The 13,961-nt window shown below is 45.5% G+C and overlaps 1 protein-coding gene across 1 annotated transcript in view; it reads left to right on the top strand.

The window, feature by feature from the left end:
- The window catches only part of LOC121580570 (receptor-type tyrosine-protein phosphatase mu-like), a gene marked incomplete at its 3' end in the record, with an annotated part of 542,380 nt that overhangs the window by 237,278 nt on the left and 291,141 nt on the right, over positions 1-13,961 (top strand). The gene's annotated exons all lie outside the window — the stretch shown is intronic.

Below are 13,961 nucleotides of genomic sequence, written 5' to 3'. Positions count from 1 at the left end.
GATACTATGGATCCCCATTGGAAGGCTGTGAGTGCTATGATACTATGTATTTCTATTTATTATGGATCCCCATTAGCTGCTGCCAAGGCAAAGCAAAACTAAGGCGGTTATACATTTAAAAAACATTACAATACATTCATAACAGATTTCACAACATATTAAGTGTGTGCCCTCAGGCCCCTACTCTACTACCACATACAGTACCGTTCAAAAGTTTGGGGTCACTTAGAAATGTCCTTGTTTTCGAAAGAAAAGCACTTTTTTTGTCCATTAAAATAACATCCAATTGATCAGAGGCCCATTATCAGCATCCATCAGTCCTGTGTTCCAATGGCACGTAGTTATTTATTTTTTAGGGGGTTGATCGGCTTTAATATTGCAGATAGATTATAACTTCCATCAATGTAATTGTCTGCATCACTTCCAATCCCCCATATGTTTTTTTTTCTCGCAAATATAAATGTTGAAGTCAGGTGGCAGGTAGCTTAGTGGTTAAGAGCATTGTGCCAGTAACTGAAAGGTCGCTGGTTCTAATCCCCGAGCGGACTAGGTGAAAAATCTGTCGATGTGCCCTTGAGCAAGGCACTTAACCCTAATTGCTTCTGTAAGTTGCTCAGGATAAGAGCGTCTGCTAAATGACAAAGAAAAAAAAAAGTTTACATACACTTAGGTTGGGGTCATTAAAACTCATTTTTCAACCACTCCACAAATTTCTTGTTAACAAACTATAGTTTTGGCAAGTCGGTTAGGACATCTACTTTGTGCATGACACAAGTAATCTTTCCAACAATTGTTATAATTCACTGTATTACAATTCCAGTGGGTCAGAAGTTTACATACACTAAGTTGACTGTGCCTTTAAACAGCTTGGAAAATTCCAGAAAATGTTGTCATGGCTTTAGAAGCTTCTGATAGACTAATTGACATAATTTGAGTCAATTGGAGGTGTACCTGTGGATGTATTTCAAGGCCCTACCTTCAAACTCAGTGCCTCTTTGCTTGACATCATGGGAAAATCAAAAGAAATCAGTCACAAGTCTGGTTCATCCTTGGGAGCAATTTCCAAACACCTGAAGGTACCACGTTCATCTGTACAAACAATAGTATGCAAGTATAAACACCATGGGACCATGCAGCTGTCATACCGCTCAGGAAGGAGACGCGTTCTGTCTCCTAGAGATGAATGTACTTTGGTGCGAAAAGTGCAAATCAATCCCAGAACAACAGCAAAGGACCTTGTGAAGATGCTGGAGGAAACAGGTACAAAAGTATCTATATCCACAGTAAAACGAGTCCTATATCGACATAACCTGAAAGGCTGCTCAGCAAGGAAGAAGCCACTGCTCCAAAACCGCCATAAAAAGCCTAGACTATGGTTTGCAACTCTACATGGGGACAAAGATCATACTTTTTGGAGAAATGTCCTCTGGTCTGATTAAACAGAAATATAACTGTTTGGCCATAATGACCATCGTTATGTTTGGAGGAAAAAGGGGGTTGCTTGCAAGCCGAAGAACACCATCCCAACCGTGAAGCATCATCATGCTGTGGGGTTGTTTTGCTGCAGGAGGGACTGGTGCACTTCACAAAATAGATGGCATCTAATTGATCATTAGAAAACCCTTTGCAATTATGTTAGCACAGCTGAAAACTGTTGTGCTGATTAAAGAAGCAATAAAACTGGCCTTCTTGAGACTAGTTGAGTATCTGGAGCATCAGCAATTGTGGGTTCGATTACAGGCTCAAAATGGCCAGAAACAAAGAACTTTCTTCTGAAACTCGTCAGTCTATTCTTGTTCTGAGAAATGAAGGCTATTCCATGCGAGAAAATGCCAAGAAACTGAAGATCTTGAACAACGCTGTGTACTACTCCCTTCACAGAACAGCACAAACTGGCTCTAACCAGAATAGAAAGAGGAGTAGGAGGCCCCGGTGCACAACTGAGCAAGAGGACAAATACATTAGAGTATCTAGTTTGAGAAACAGGTGCCTCACAGGTCCTCAACTGGAAGCTTAATTAAATAGTACCCGCAAAACACCAGTCTCAACGTCAACAGTGAAGAGGTGACTCCGGGATGCTGACCTTCTAGGCAGAGTTGCAAAGAAAAAGCCATATCTCAGACTGCCCATCTTAATATTTTATTTTTATTGGCCAGTCTGAGATATGGAGATATGGCTCTTCCAACGCCCTAAGGATAATGTATATTTGCTGAATCATTATGTTAACTCAGCGACACAATATTAGGGATTAAATGAGCTGGACTTGATAAGTCATTGTCTCAACACAGCCTTATAATGCTGTGAAAGGATCCAGGAAGCCAAAAGATTTGGGTGGATCCCATCCTCCTTATAATACGAGCTTTGTTTCCAGAAGGTATCAAAATTGTCAATAAATGTTACACCCACAGAGCTGCAATAGTCTCGTAGCCAGTTATGGAGGGCTAATAGTCTGCTGAACCGTTCAATGACACATTTTAGGGAGGGCAGAGGGCCAGATATTATGGGGTGTTTGTTGGTGTCAAGTAGAGACCCAATCAGTTCTTTAAAATCCATCTTCAGCTGTTCTGAGCTGCCCTTCATAATGTCATTTGACCCCACATGAACCATGACAGTATCAGCCCCCCGGTGACAATATCGGGAATTTGTTTGTTGCATTTACAACTTGTCTAATTCCTATCATCAACTGATTTCAGCCAGTGAATGGCTGTGGATTGACTGCATCGTTTGAATGGAATGTTGGCATATGTGAAGGATAAACGTTACCATGGAAATAGGGGTGAGGATAAACATCACCTTGGAAATAGGGGTGAGGATAAACGTCACCTTGGAAATAGGGGCGTGGCAGAGCCGGAGCCTAATTTAGTTGTTCGTCCTCTTTCTCAATCAGTGAGTCCCAACATTATAATGGGCAAACAACACTGACCTTTTCTTTTAACGATGCTAAGAGTTCTGCCTTTATGACTGTAGTCTGTTGTCAATCAGCCCTGTCTAATTCAACAGCAGCAGCATCTGGTGTTATGGGTACTAATGTTGTCACCTTAAAGCAGGCCACCTGTAGCTCACTAACTAACTAACTGTAAGTCGCTCTGGATGAGAGCGTCTGCTAAATGACTAAAAATGTAAATGTTAGCAGGGAGGCCTTATATGTATATGAACAGCACGAGGACCTTAAATGATACAAATTGCCCTTCTCACAACATTAACCAGCTAAATACTCCATGAATACCTTACTACCAGAATGCAAGGTTGCATCCCAAATGGCCCCCTATTCAATGGGCTCTGGTTAAAAGCAGTGCACTATACAGGGAATAGGGAGCCATTCTCTGGTTAAAAGCAGTGCACTATACAGGGAATAGGGAGCCATTCTCTGGTTAAAAGCAGTGCACTATACAGGGAATAGGGAGCCATTCTCTGGTTAAAAGCAGTGCACTATACAGGGAATAGGGAGCCATTCTCTGGTTAAAAGCAGTGCACTATACAGGGAATAGGGAGCCATTCTCTGGTTAAAAGCAGTGCACTATACAGGGAATAGGGAGCCATTCTCTGGTTAAAAGCAGTGCACTATACAGGGAATAGGGAGCCATTCTCTGGTTAAAAGCAGTGCACTATATAGGGAATAGGGAGCCATTCTCTGGTTAAAAGCAGTGCACTATACAGGGAATAGGGAGCCATTCTCTGGTTAAAAGCAGTGCACTATACAGGGAATAGGGAGCCATTCTCTGGTTAAAAGCAGTGCACTATACAGGGAATAGGGAGCCATTCTCTGGTTAAAAGCAGTGCACTATACAGGGAATAGGGAGCCATTCTCTGGTTAAAAGCAGTGCACTATACAGGGAATAGGGAGCCATTCTCTGGTTAAAAGCAGTGCACTATATAGGGAATAGGGAGCCATTCTCTGGTTAAAAGCAGTGCACTATACAGGGAATAGGGAGCCATTCTCTGGTTAAAAGTAGTGCACTATACAGGGAATAGGGTGCCATTTGGGACGCAGTTCCCAGCTCTACTCAGAGTAAGAAACGAACCCACAGTCTCAGCACTTTCTCTATAATTCTATTTCCTGTCCAGAGAAGAGAAATGGGATTTTTCTCCCGGCCGTCCGTCGTAACCAGGGCCGTAACCAAGGCCCTGTGACCCCCCTTCCCTCCCTCCTTCCTTCCTTCCTTCCTTCCTTCCTTCCTTCCTTCCTTCCCTCCCTCCATCTCTCCCTCTCTCCCTCTCTCCCTCTCTCCCTCCCTCCCTCCTTCCTTCCCCCCCTCCCTCCCTCCCTCCCTCCCTCCCTCCCTCCCTCCATCCCCAGGAGATTGATGTTTGAGGAAGCACCTCTTGATCTTGTCTGGCTCGCTGCTGGTTGTTCACACATACACAGACACAGACAGAAAGACAGAAAGACAGACAGACAGACAGACAGACAGACAGACACACACAGACAGACAGACAGACAGACAGACAGACAGACAGACAGACAGACAGACAGACAGACAGACAGACAGACAGACAGACAGACAGACAGACAGACAGACAGTCCGGAACCACAGAGCTCCTAATTGAACAGTTAAGGCTCAGAGGGCAGCTCTATAGATCACTGTTCTTATAGACAGACGAGCTTTAATAGAAACCTGTGTGTGTCTGTACTTTACGGCACTGCTTGTCCATCCTTTGTTATAATTGATAATCATTGCTACTTGGTTCTTCATTATGAATTGAGTAATGTTTCCAGTGACAAATTAACATGTTAATTCAATATTTTTTTATGAAATGGGGAATGAATAATACAAGGGATTGTTGTTCTTCTCAGAAGCCATGTTTTCAATATATTTTCTTTGTGGACTTTCAAAGATATTCCCAAGGATTTTCTGATTGCATTTTTCTCGTCGTGTTTTTAATGAAACTGGAGGAAATTGTGTTTGTGTGTTGATCTGTTTGTGCTTGGTCTTTCTGCATAGGGACATTCATGAAATCATGACCACCTTACTGTACGTCACATTACCGGTCCTTGCAAGCAACATGCTGCTAATTTAGTGTTGTCCTGAGTTAAATGGAACACTTCTAAAAGTATTTCATATCCACTGCTGTTACGTTCGTACCTGTTATGTGTGAATACTTTGATTTAGTTAGTCCTGTGCAATACAACCAACGGGCCCAGGTAAGCTGCTACATTGTTAACCACATCAGATCCATCTATCAAATGTATTTTATAAAGCCCTTTTCACATCAGTAGTAATCACAAAGGGCAGTTTCCCAGACTACCCACATTTAGTCATTTACTGACCTGAGTTAAATGGAAAACTTTAAAAGTAGCATCACCGCCTTGTATGGCAACTGCTCGGCCTCCGACCGCAAGGCGCTACAGAGGGTAGTGCGTACGGCCCAGTACATCACTGGGGCCAAGCTTCCTGCCATCCAGGACCTCTATACCAGGCGGTGTCAGAGGAAGGCCCTAAAAATTGTCAAAGACTCAAGCCACCCTAGTCATAGACTGTTCTCTCTGCTACCGCACGGCAAGCGGTACCGGAGCGCCAAGTCTAGGTCCAAAAGGCTTATAAACAGCTTCTACCCCCAAGCCATAAGACTCCTGAACAGCTAATCATGGCTACCCGGACTATTTGCACAGAAGTGCATTTGATTTGTACAGCAGAAGCATGGAGAGACCCTCCAGTGAGAAACTCTGAAGTTTGTTGTTGACCACTGAGGACCACTGATGTTCGTCAGTTTATCTGGTCCCTCTCTCTAAGTCAGAGGTTCCAGGAGGAACTCAAGTTACAGTGGAGGGATGGACCCAGTGTTACACTTAAACACTATACGAGTGTTTACCTTGAGGGACCACACCATGTTTACCATGTCCCAAGAGCCCCTGTGGTTAACAGGAACACAGAGCAACAAAATGTTAAATATAAAGCCAACCAGATGAGACTACATTCCAATGTGGCATAGTGGGCAGATGGAGAGGAGTCAGAGATGGAGACTTGAGGCTGGCAGGACCAGGGCGATGGAGCCGGTGTCTGGACCAAGGTAGGGATGCCACGTAGGTCCATTTAGAGAGCAGTCGACACAAAGTAGAGAGAGCCATTAGTTTCATAATATACACACGCTCTGCAGGATGGGGAAAAGAACATCGCCAACCCATGCTTTATTTTCAATGTACAAAGAAAGGCAAACATCAATCAAATATCAAATATCAGGCATTATACAGGGTTAAGAAAATAGATTGTTTGTCCTCTGCTCTAACGCCAAGGCCTTCCTCTCCCCTCCTGTCTTCCATGGCTTTCTACCTACTAATCCAGGTATATTGTCTGCATCCCAAATAGCATACTGTTACCTATAGAGCCCATAGGGCTGTGGTCAAAAGTTTTTATTTTACCTTTATTTAACTAGGCAAGTCAGTTAAGAACAAATTCTTATTTACAATGACGGCCTACACCGGCCAAACCCGGACGACGCTGGGCCAATTGTGCGCCGCCCTATGGGACTCCCAATCACGGCCGGTTGTGATGCAGCCTGGAATCGAACCAGGGGGGTCTGTAGGGACGCCTCAAGCACTGAGATGCAGTGCCTTAGACTGCTGCGCCACTCGGGAGCCCAAGTAGTGCACTAAACAGGAAATAGGGTGCCATTTTGGGATGCAACCCCTTCTTTTCTACACGCCAGATCCATCTGTTCCTATGAGAATAAAAGATGGTGTAGTTTCCTTGACAGTTTCTTCTTCTAATTAATCCCATTGTTGTCTTGAGGTCTGAATAGAGAGTCACTCATACATACCTCTGAGCTCCAGATAACATTGGCTCCCTGTATTGTCTGAGGTGAGGTGAATGAAGGCACCTTTTGTCAGGCAGAGAAAAGCAGAATAGATTGAGTTTGGTGGATGGGGAGGAGAGGAGGGAGGAGAGGAAGGAGGAGAGGAGGGAGGAGAGGAGGGAGGAGAGGAGGAAGGAGAGGAGGGAGGAGAGGAGGAAGGAGAGGAGGGAGGAGAGGAAGGAGGAGAGGAAGGAGGAGAGGAAGGAGGAGAGGAAGGAGGAGAGGAGGGAGGAGAGGAAGGAGGAGAGGAAGGAGGAGAGGAAGGAGGAGAGGAAGGAGGAGAGGAAGGAGGAGAGGAGGGAGGAGAGGAGGAAGGAGAGGAGGGAGGAGAGGAAGGAGGAGAGGAAGGAGGAGAGGAGGGAGGAGAGGAAGGAGGAGAGGAGGGAGGAGAGGAAGGAGGAGAGGAAGGAGGAGAGGAGAGGGAGGAGAGGAAGGAGGAGAGGAAGGAGGGGGAGAGGAGGGAGGAGAGGAGGGAGGAGAGGAGGGAGGAGAGGAGGAAGGAGAGGAGGGAGGAGAGGAAGGAGGAGAGGAAGGAGGAGAGGAAGGAGGAGAGGAAGGAGGAGAGGAGGGAGGAGAGGAAGGAGGAGAGGAAGGAGGAGAGGAGGGAGGAGAGGAGGAAGGAGAGGAGGGAGGAGAGGAAGGAGGAGAGGAAGGAGGAGAGGAGGGAGGAGAGGAAGGAGGAGAGGAGGGAGGAGAGGAAGGAGGAGAGGAAGGAGGAGAGGAGGGAGGAGAGGAAGGAGGAGAGGAAGGAGGAGAGGAGGGAGGAGAGGAGGAAGGAGAGGAGGGAGGAGAGGAGGAAGGAGAGGAGGGAGGAGAGGAAGGAGGAGAGGAAGGAGGAGAGGAAGGAGGAGGGAGGAGAGGAGGGAGGAGAGGAGGGAGGAGAGGAAGGAGGAGAGGAGGGAGGAGAGGAAGGAGGAGAGGAAGGAGGAGGGAGGAGAGGAGGGAGGAGAGGAGGGAGGAGAGGAAGGAGGAGAGGAAGGAGGAGAGGGAGGAGGGAGGAGAGGAAGGAGGAGAGGAAGGAGGAGAGGAGGGAGGAGAGGAAGGAGGAGAGGAAGGAGGAGAGGAAGGAGGAGAGGAGGGAGGAGAGGAGGAAGGAGTAATAGAACAACAACCAAAATACTGTCTGCACCCTAAAGGCCCTGGTCAAAAGGTATGTCCACTGTATTGGGCAGAGATGGGGTGGGTGCCACAAAACATCTGAACTTTAATCTGAAAATGATCATTTCTTGCAATTCTACACTTTTTTTTTTTCCAGGCCGGAGAGAAATGTTTGCAGTTTTTTAAATGATATATCCGAGTGAGAGTGACTATCAAAATCAATTGGGGCGTCCCAGTCACTAATCAAATCAAATCAAATGTTATTGGTCACATACACATTTTTTTTAGCAGATGTTATTGCGGGTGTAGTGAAATGCTTGTGTTCCTAGCTCCAACAGTGCAGTAATATCTAACAATTCACAACAATACACACAAATCTAAAAGTAAAAGAATGGAATTAAAAAATATAGAAATATTAGGACGAGCAATGTCGGAGTGGCATTGACTAAAATACAGTAGAATAGAATACAGTATATACATATGAAACGAGTAAAGCAGTATTAAAAACAATATTAAAGTGACTAGTGTTCCATGACTAGTGTTCCATTATTAAAGTGGCCAGCGATTCCATGTCTATGTACATAGGGCAGCAGCCTCTAAGGTGCAGGGTTGAGTAACCGGGTGGTAGCCGGCTAGTGATGGCTATTTAACAGTCTAATGGCCTTGAGATATAAGCTGTTTTTCAGTCTCTCTGTCCCGGCTTTGATGCACCTGTACTGACCTCGCCTTCTGGATGATAGCGGGGTGAACAGGCCGTGGCTCGGGTGGTTTGAGTTTGAGTTTATTTTTTATTTTTACAGGGACAGTGCACATTAATCAACGTTTCAGTAAAAGTGCCGGTTTTAGCCAGCCGGCTAATTTTCAACCGCAGTCCCTGGGCAGGTTATTAAAAACAATTACAATATAGACAATAACAACATAGAACAAGACATAGCATACAGACATAGCAACATAGGGTAGTGCGTACGGCCCAGTACATCACAGGGGCAAAGCTCCCTGCCATCCAGGACCTCTATACCAGGCGGTGTCAGAGGAAGGCCCTCAAAATTGTCAAAGACTCCAGTCACCCTAGTCATAGACTGTTCTCTCTGCTACCGCACGGCAAGCGGTACCGGAGTGCCAAGTCTAGGTCCAAAAGACTTCTCAACAGCTTCTACCCCCAAGCCATAAGACTCCTGAACAGCTAATCATGGCTACCCGGACTATTTGCACTGCCCCCCCACCCCATACTTTTTATACTTTTTACGCTGCTGCTACTCTGTTAAGTATTTATGCATAGTCACTTTAACTCTACCCACATGTACATATTACCTCAACTACCTCAACTAGCCGGTGCCCCCCGCACATTGACTATGCAACGGTACCCCCTGTATATATAGCCTCCCTACTGTCACTTTATTCTATTGTATATATAGCCTCCCTACTGTCACTTTATTTTTACTTCTGCTCTTTTTTTCTCAACACTTTTTTGTTGTTGTTTTATTCTTACTTTTTTTGTTTAAAATAAATGCACTGTTGGTTAAGGGCTGTAAGTAAGCATTTCACTGTAATGTCTGCACCTGTTGTATTCGGCGCATGTGACCAATAAAATTTTATTTGATTTGATTTGACATAGGACAAACAAGACGTAGCATACAGACCGAGCAACATAGAACAAAAAGCAGCAAGACAAAATTCATAAAAGCAACAAAGTGTTTCCACACCTCACAAGTTACAGACAACAGACATGGAAAGCGGCAACACACAGCTAGGGACCATGTTCACAAATCTGATTGACCTTTAGCCATGTCTTCAAGCATTTTGTGAAAGTGTGATATGTGGTGCAGTTATGTGTGTCTGATGGCAGTGTATTCCAGACATGGGAAGCTCTCACAGAAAAAGTGGATTTACTAAAGGTGCTTTTCCTTAGGGGAACTACACAGTCACCTCTCATGGCAGACCTTGTGGATCTGCTGCCATATGTTTGGGTTTTCTGTTTAACAAAAATACCGAGTGGAGGGGGAGCCAAGCCATTTAGGATCTTGAATACAAGACATGCATCCGTGTATTGCACAAGATTTTCCCAACTCAGGAGCTCATGCTTTCTAAGGATGTGACAGTGATGATGGCTATTGGGCTTCCTATCAAGCACTTTGAGAGCCTGTTTGTAGACAGACTGAATAGGTCTTACTGTTGTACAGCAAACTTGGGCCCAACTAGTCAAGCAGTATGTTAAGTGGGGGAGTATCATAGATTTGAAGTACAGTTTTGCTACCTCTGTAGTCAAACAATTTCGTATAAATCGGAAATTAGCTAGGTTGAATTTGGTTATTTGAATTACCTTTTTTCACATGCTTTTAAAAAGAGAGGTTGGAATCAAGTATGATGCCAAGGTACTTAAAATCAGATACCCCCTGGAGCTTCTCCCCTGACACATAGACTTCTGGCTCAGTAGCATCTGTTGCCCCCTTTGTGAAGAACATGCAAACAGTTTTTTTCACATTGAGATGCAAACACGAGTCACTGAGCCACTTTGTAACCTGGACCATTACAGTAGTGAGTTCTTGTGCAGCTTGTTGTTTGCTCTTTGCATGCACATATATCACTGTATCATCTGCATACATTTGAACTTCAGACCCAGTACAGGTAGAAGGCAGATCATTAATGTACAGGCTGAACAGGAGGGGCCCCAGTATTGACCCTTGGGGCACACCCACATCATAGCTAAGAGTGGGCGACAGCTCATTGCTCACTCTGACACACTGAGTTCTGCCTTCAAGGTATGATTTCATCCATCTCAAGGCATCGGGGGAAAAGTTGAACTTGGACAATTTTGTGATGAGAATCTCATGGTTAACAGTATCAAAAGCCTTCCTTAGGTCCAGAAACACAGCCCCAACAACGCCCCCTTTGTCCATCTTGGACTTCACATTTTCCAGAAAAAAACAGTTGGCCATTTCTGTGAGTGTTTCGACTCTGAAGCCAAACTGCATGGAATGTAATGTGAAGGGGCTGTTGTTGAGGTGGGCAATCAGTTGTTCTGCTACACACTTTTCAACAATCTTTGACACCACAGGTAGTATACTAATGGGCCTGTAGTTACTCACATCAGCAGGGTCGCCTGATTTAAAGATGGCCGTTATTATGGCCGACTTCCATACCCTTGAAACACCCCCGAGACCAATAGATGTGTTGGTGACCTTAGTAATGGGGCCAATGAGTGACTCTTTGTAGTTTTTAAGAAAGGTAGAGTCCATCCCAAACACATCTTTGGCTTTAGAGTTCTTTAGTGAGCTAATCACCTTGTCTACCTTTTGACTCAGAAACCTCCCTTATGATGAAGACAGGTTGAGCATCATTTACTAGCACTGAGCCCAAGAAACCAGTGGAGGGGTTCTGTGTCAGTACCTGACAGAGTCAATAAAGTAGGAATTGAAGGCTATTGCTATTTCGACTGCATCCTGTGTTAGATTGTTATTCACCATGATTTCTAGTCTTTTTGCAGTGTTACTATGGTCTTTCCCTGTTAACTTTTTTAGATTCTCCCAGATCAGTTTAGAATTTCCCTTTGCTTCACCAATTATGTTAATAAAAAGTTTGCCTTGGCCTGTCTGATTTCTTTCATCACCTTATTTCTCAACATGGTAAACCTACGTCTGTCATGCTCTAATTTGGATCTTAGGGCTATTTTTAGATAATAATCTCGTTCTTTCATCAATTTCCAGATTTCTCCATTTAGCCAAGGAAGAGTGCTCTTTTGGCCAGGTTTGGATTTGATTTTCTTTAGGAAACCATTTAATGTAGTCTGGATTGTGGATAGAAAAACTTGACTATCAGCTTCCATGTCTGCATAGGACAAGAGATCATTCCGGTTGATGTCCTTGATGATCTTTGTGGCCTTCCTGTGACATCGGGTGCTCTAGGTGTCCTGGAGGGCGGGTAGTTTGCCCCCGGTGATGCGTTGGGCAGACCGCACCACCCTCTGGAGAGCCCTGCGGTTGCGGGCGGTGCAGTTGCCATACTAGGCAGTGATACAGCCCGACAGGATGCTCTCAATTGTGCAAAAAGTTTGTGAGGGTCTTAGGGGCCAAGCCAAATTTCTTCAGCCACCTGTGGTTGAAGAGGCGCTGTTGTGCCTTCTTCACCACACTGTCTGTGTAGGTGGACCATTTCTGATTGTCAGTGATGTGTACGCTGAGGAACTTTAAGCTTTTCACGTTCTCCACTGCTGTCCCGCCGATGTGAATAGGGGTGTGCTCTCTCTGTTGTCTCCTGAAGTCCACGATCAGCTCCTTCGTTATTTTCCTGGCACCACTCTGCCAGGGCCCTCACCTCCTCCCTGTAGGCTGTCTCGTCATTGTTGGTAATCAGGCCTACTACTGTTGTGTCGTCTGCAAACTTGATGATTGAGTTTGGAGGAGTGCTTGGCCACGCAGTCATGGGTGAACAGGGAGTACAGGAGGGGGCTGAGAACGCACCCTTGTGGGGCCCCAGTGTTGAGGATCAGCTGAGTGGAGGTGTTGTTTCCTATCTTCACCACCTGGGGGCGGCCCGTCAGGAAGTCCAGGACCCAGTTGCACAGGGCGGGGTTCAGACCCAGGGGCCCGAGCTTAATGATGAGCTTGGAGGGTACTATGGTGTTGAAGGCTGAGCTGTTGTCAATGAACAGCATTGTTACATAGGTATTCCTCTTGTCCAGATGGGATAGGGCAGTGTGCAGTGTGATGGTGATTGCATCATCCATGGATCTGTTGGGGCGGTATGCAAATTGTAGTGGGTCTAGGGTGTCGGGTAAGGTGGAGGTGATATCATCCCTAACTAGCCTCTCAAAGCACTTCAGGATGACAGAAGTGAGTGCTACGGGGCGATAGTCATTTAATTCAGTTACCTTTGCTTTCTTGAGTACAGGAACAATGGTGGACATCTTGAAGCAAGTGGGGACAGCAGACTGGGATAGGGAGAGATTGAATATGTCCGTAAATACTCCAGCCAGCTGGTCTGCACATGCTCTGAGGACGCGGCTTGGGATGCAGTCTGGACCGGCAGCCTTGCGAGGGTTAACACGCTTAAATCTCTTAGCGTTCTCCTGGCATCCGCACACCCAGATTAGTCCGTCAGATTGCCAGATGGTGATTCATTATTCCAGAGAACGTGTTTCCACTGCTCCAGAGTCCGATGGCGGCGAGCTTTACACCACTCCAGCCGACGGTTGGCATTGCGCGTGGTGATCTTAGGCTTGTTTGCGGCTGCTCGGCCATGGAAACCTATTTCATGAAGCTCCCGACGAACAGTTCTTGTGTTGCAAACGAGGAAAGACCATTGTTTTACGTGCTACGCACTTCAGCGCTCGCCGGTCCCGTTCTGTGAGCTTGTGTGGCCTACCACTACGCGACTGAGCCGTTGTTGCTCCTAGACGTTTCCACTTCACAATAACTGCACTTACAGTTGACCGGGGCAGCTTTAGCAGGGCAGAAATTTGGCAAACTGACTTGTTGGAAAGGTGGCATCGTATGACGTTGAATGTCACTGAGCTCTTCAGTAAGGCCATTCTACTGCCAATGTTTGTCTGTGGAGATTGAATGGCTGTGTGCTCGATTCTATACACCTATCAGCAACGGGCGTGGCTGAAATAGACGAATCCACTCATTTGAAGGGGTATCCACATACTTCTGTGTGTATATACAGTGTATTTTTATTTGTCAAGCATCGATCATCATGTCACCAGAATAAGACCCTCGATATTTATTGGAAAGTAGCATCAAGATCATTACTGTGCCCTTTCACCACCCTGTGAAGTTCATCACAACTTATGTAATCTGTAGCCTAATAAACTGCATGGTTTCCCGAGTCGTAGTGGGAGGACCACCATAGCACCACACCATAGCATCACTTGACTCCAACGCATAAAGGCCTTTTCCCCGCATAATTTATTTTACCGACACAAAGATCCCACCATGTTGAACATTTCCATCACAGCTGTCGTGAATTTTTTTTTTATTAATACAATATGACTTTACTCGCATAAAAACTGTGAATGGAAACGTGGTTACTGACTGACATAATGAGAGAACATACTGCTAATGGACAACCAC

The sequence above is a fragment of the Coregonus clupeaformis genome, unplaced genomic scaffold (assembly GCF_020615455.1).
Source record: "Coregonus clupeaformis isolate EN_2021a unplaced genomic scaffold, ASM2061545v1 scaf0116, whole genome shotgun sequence".
Taxonomy (NCBI): Eukaryota; Metazoa; Chordata; class Actinopteri; order Salmoniformes; family Salmonidae; genus Coregonus; species Coregonus clupeaformis.
This window is presented reverse-complemented; position numbering and strand designations above follow the sequence as displayed.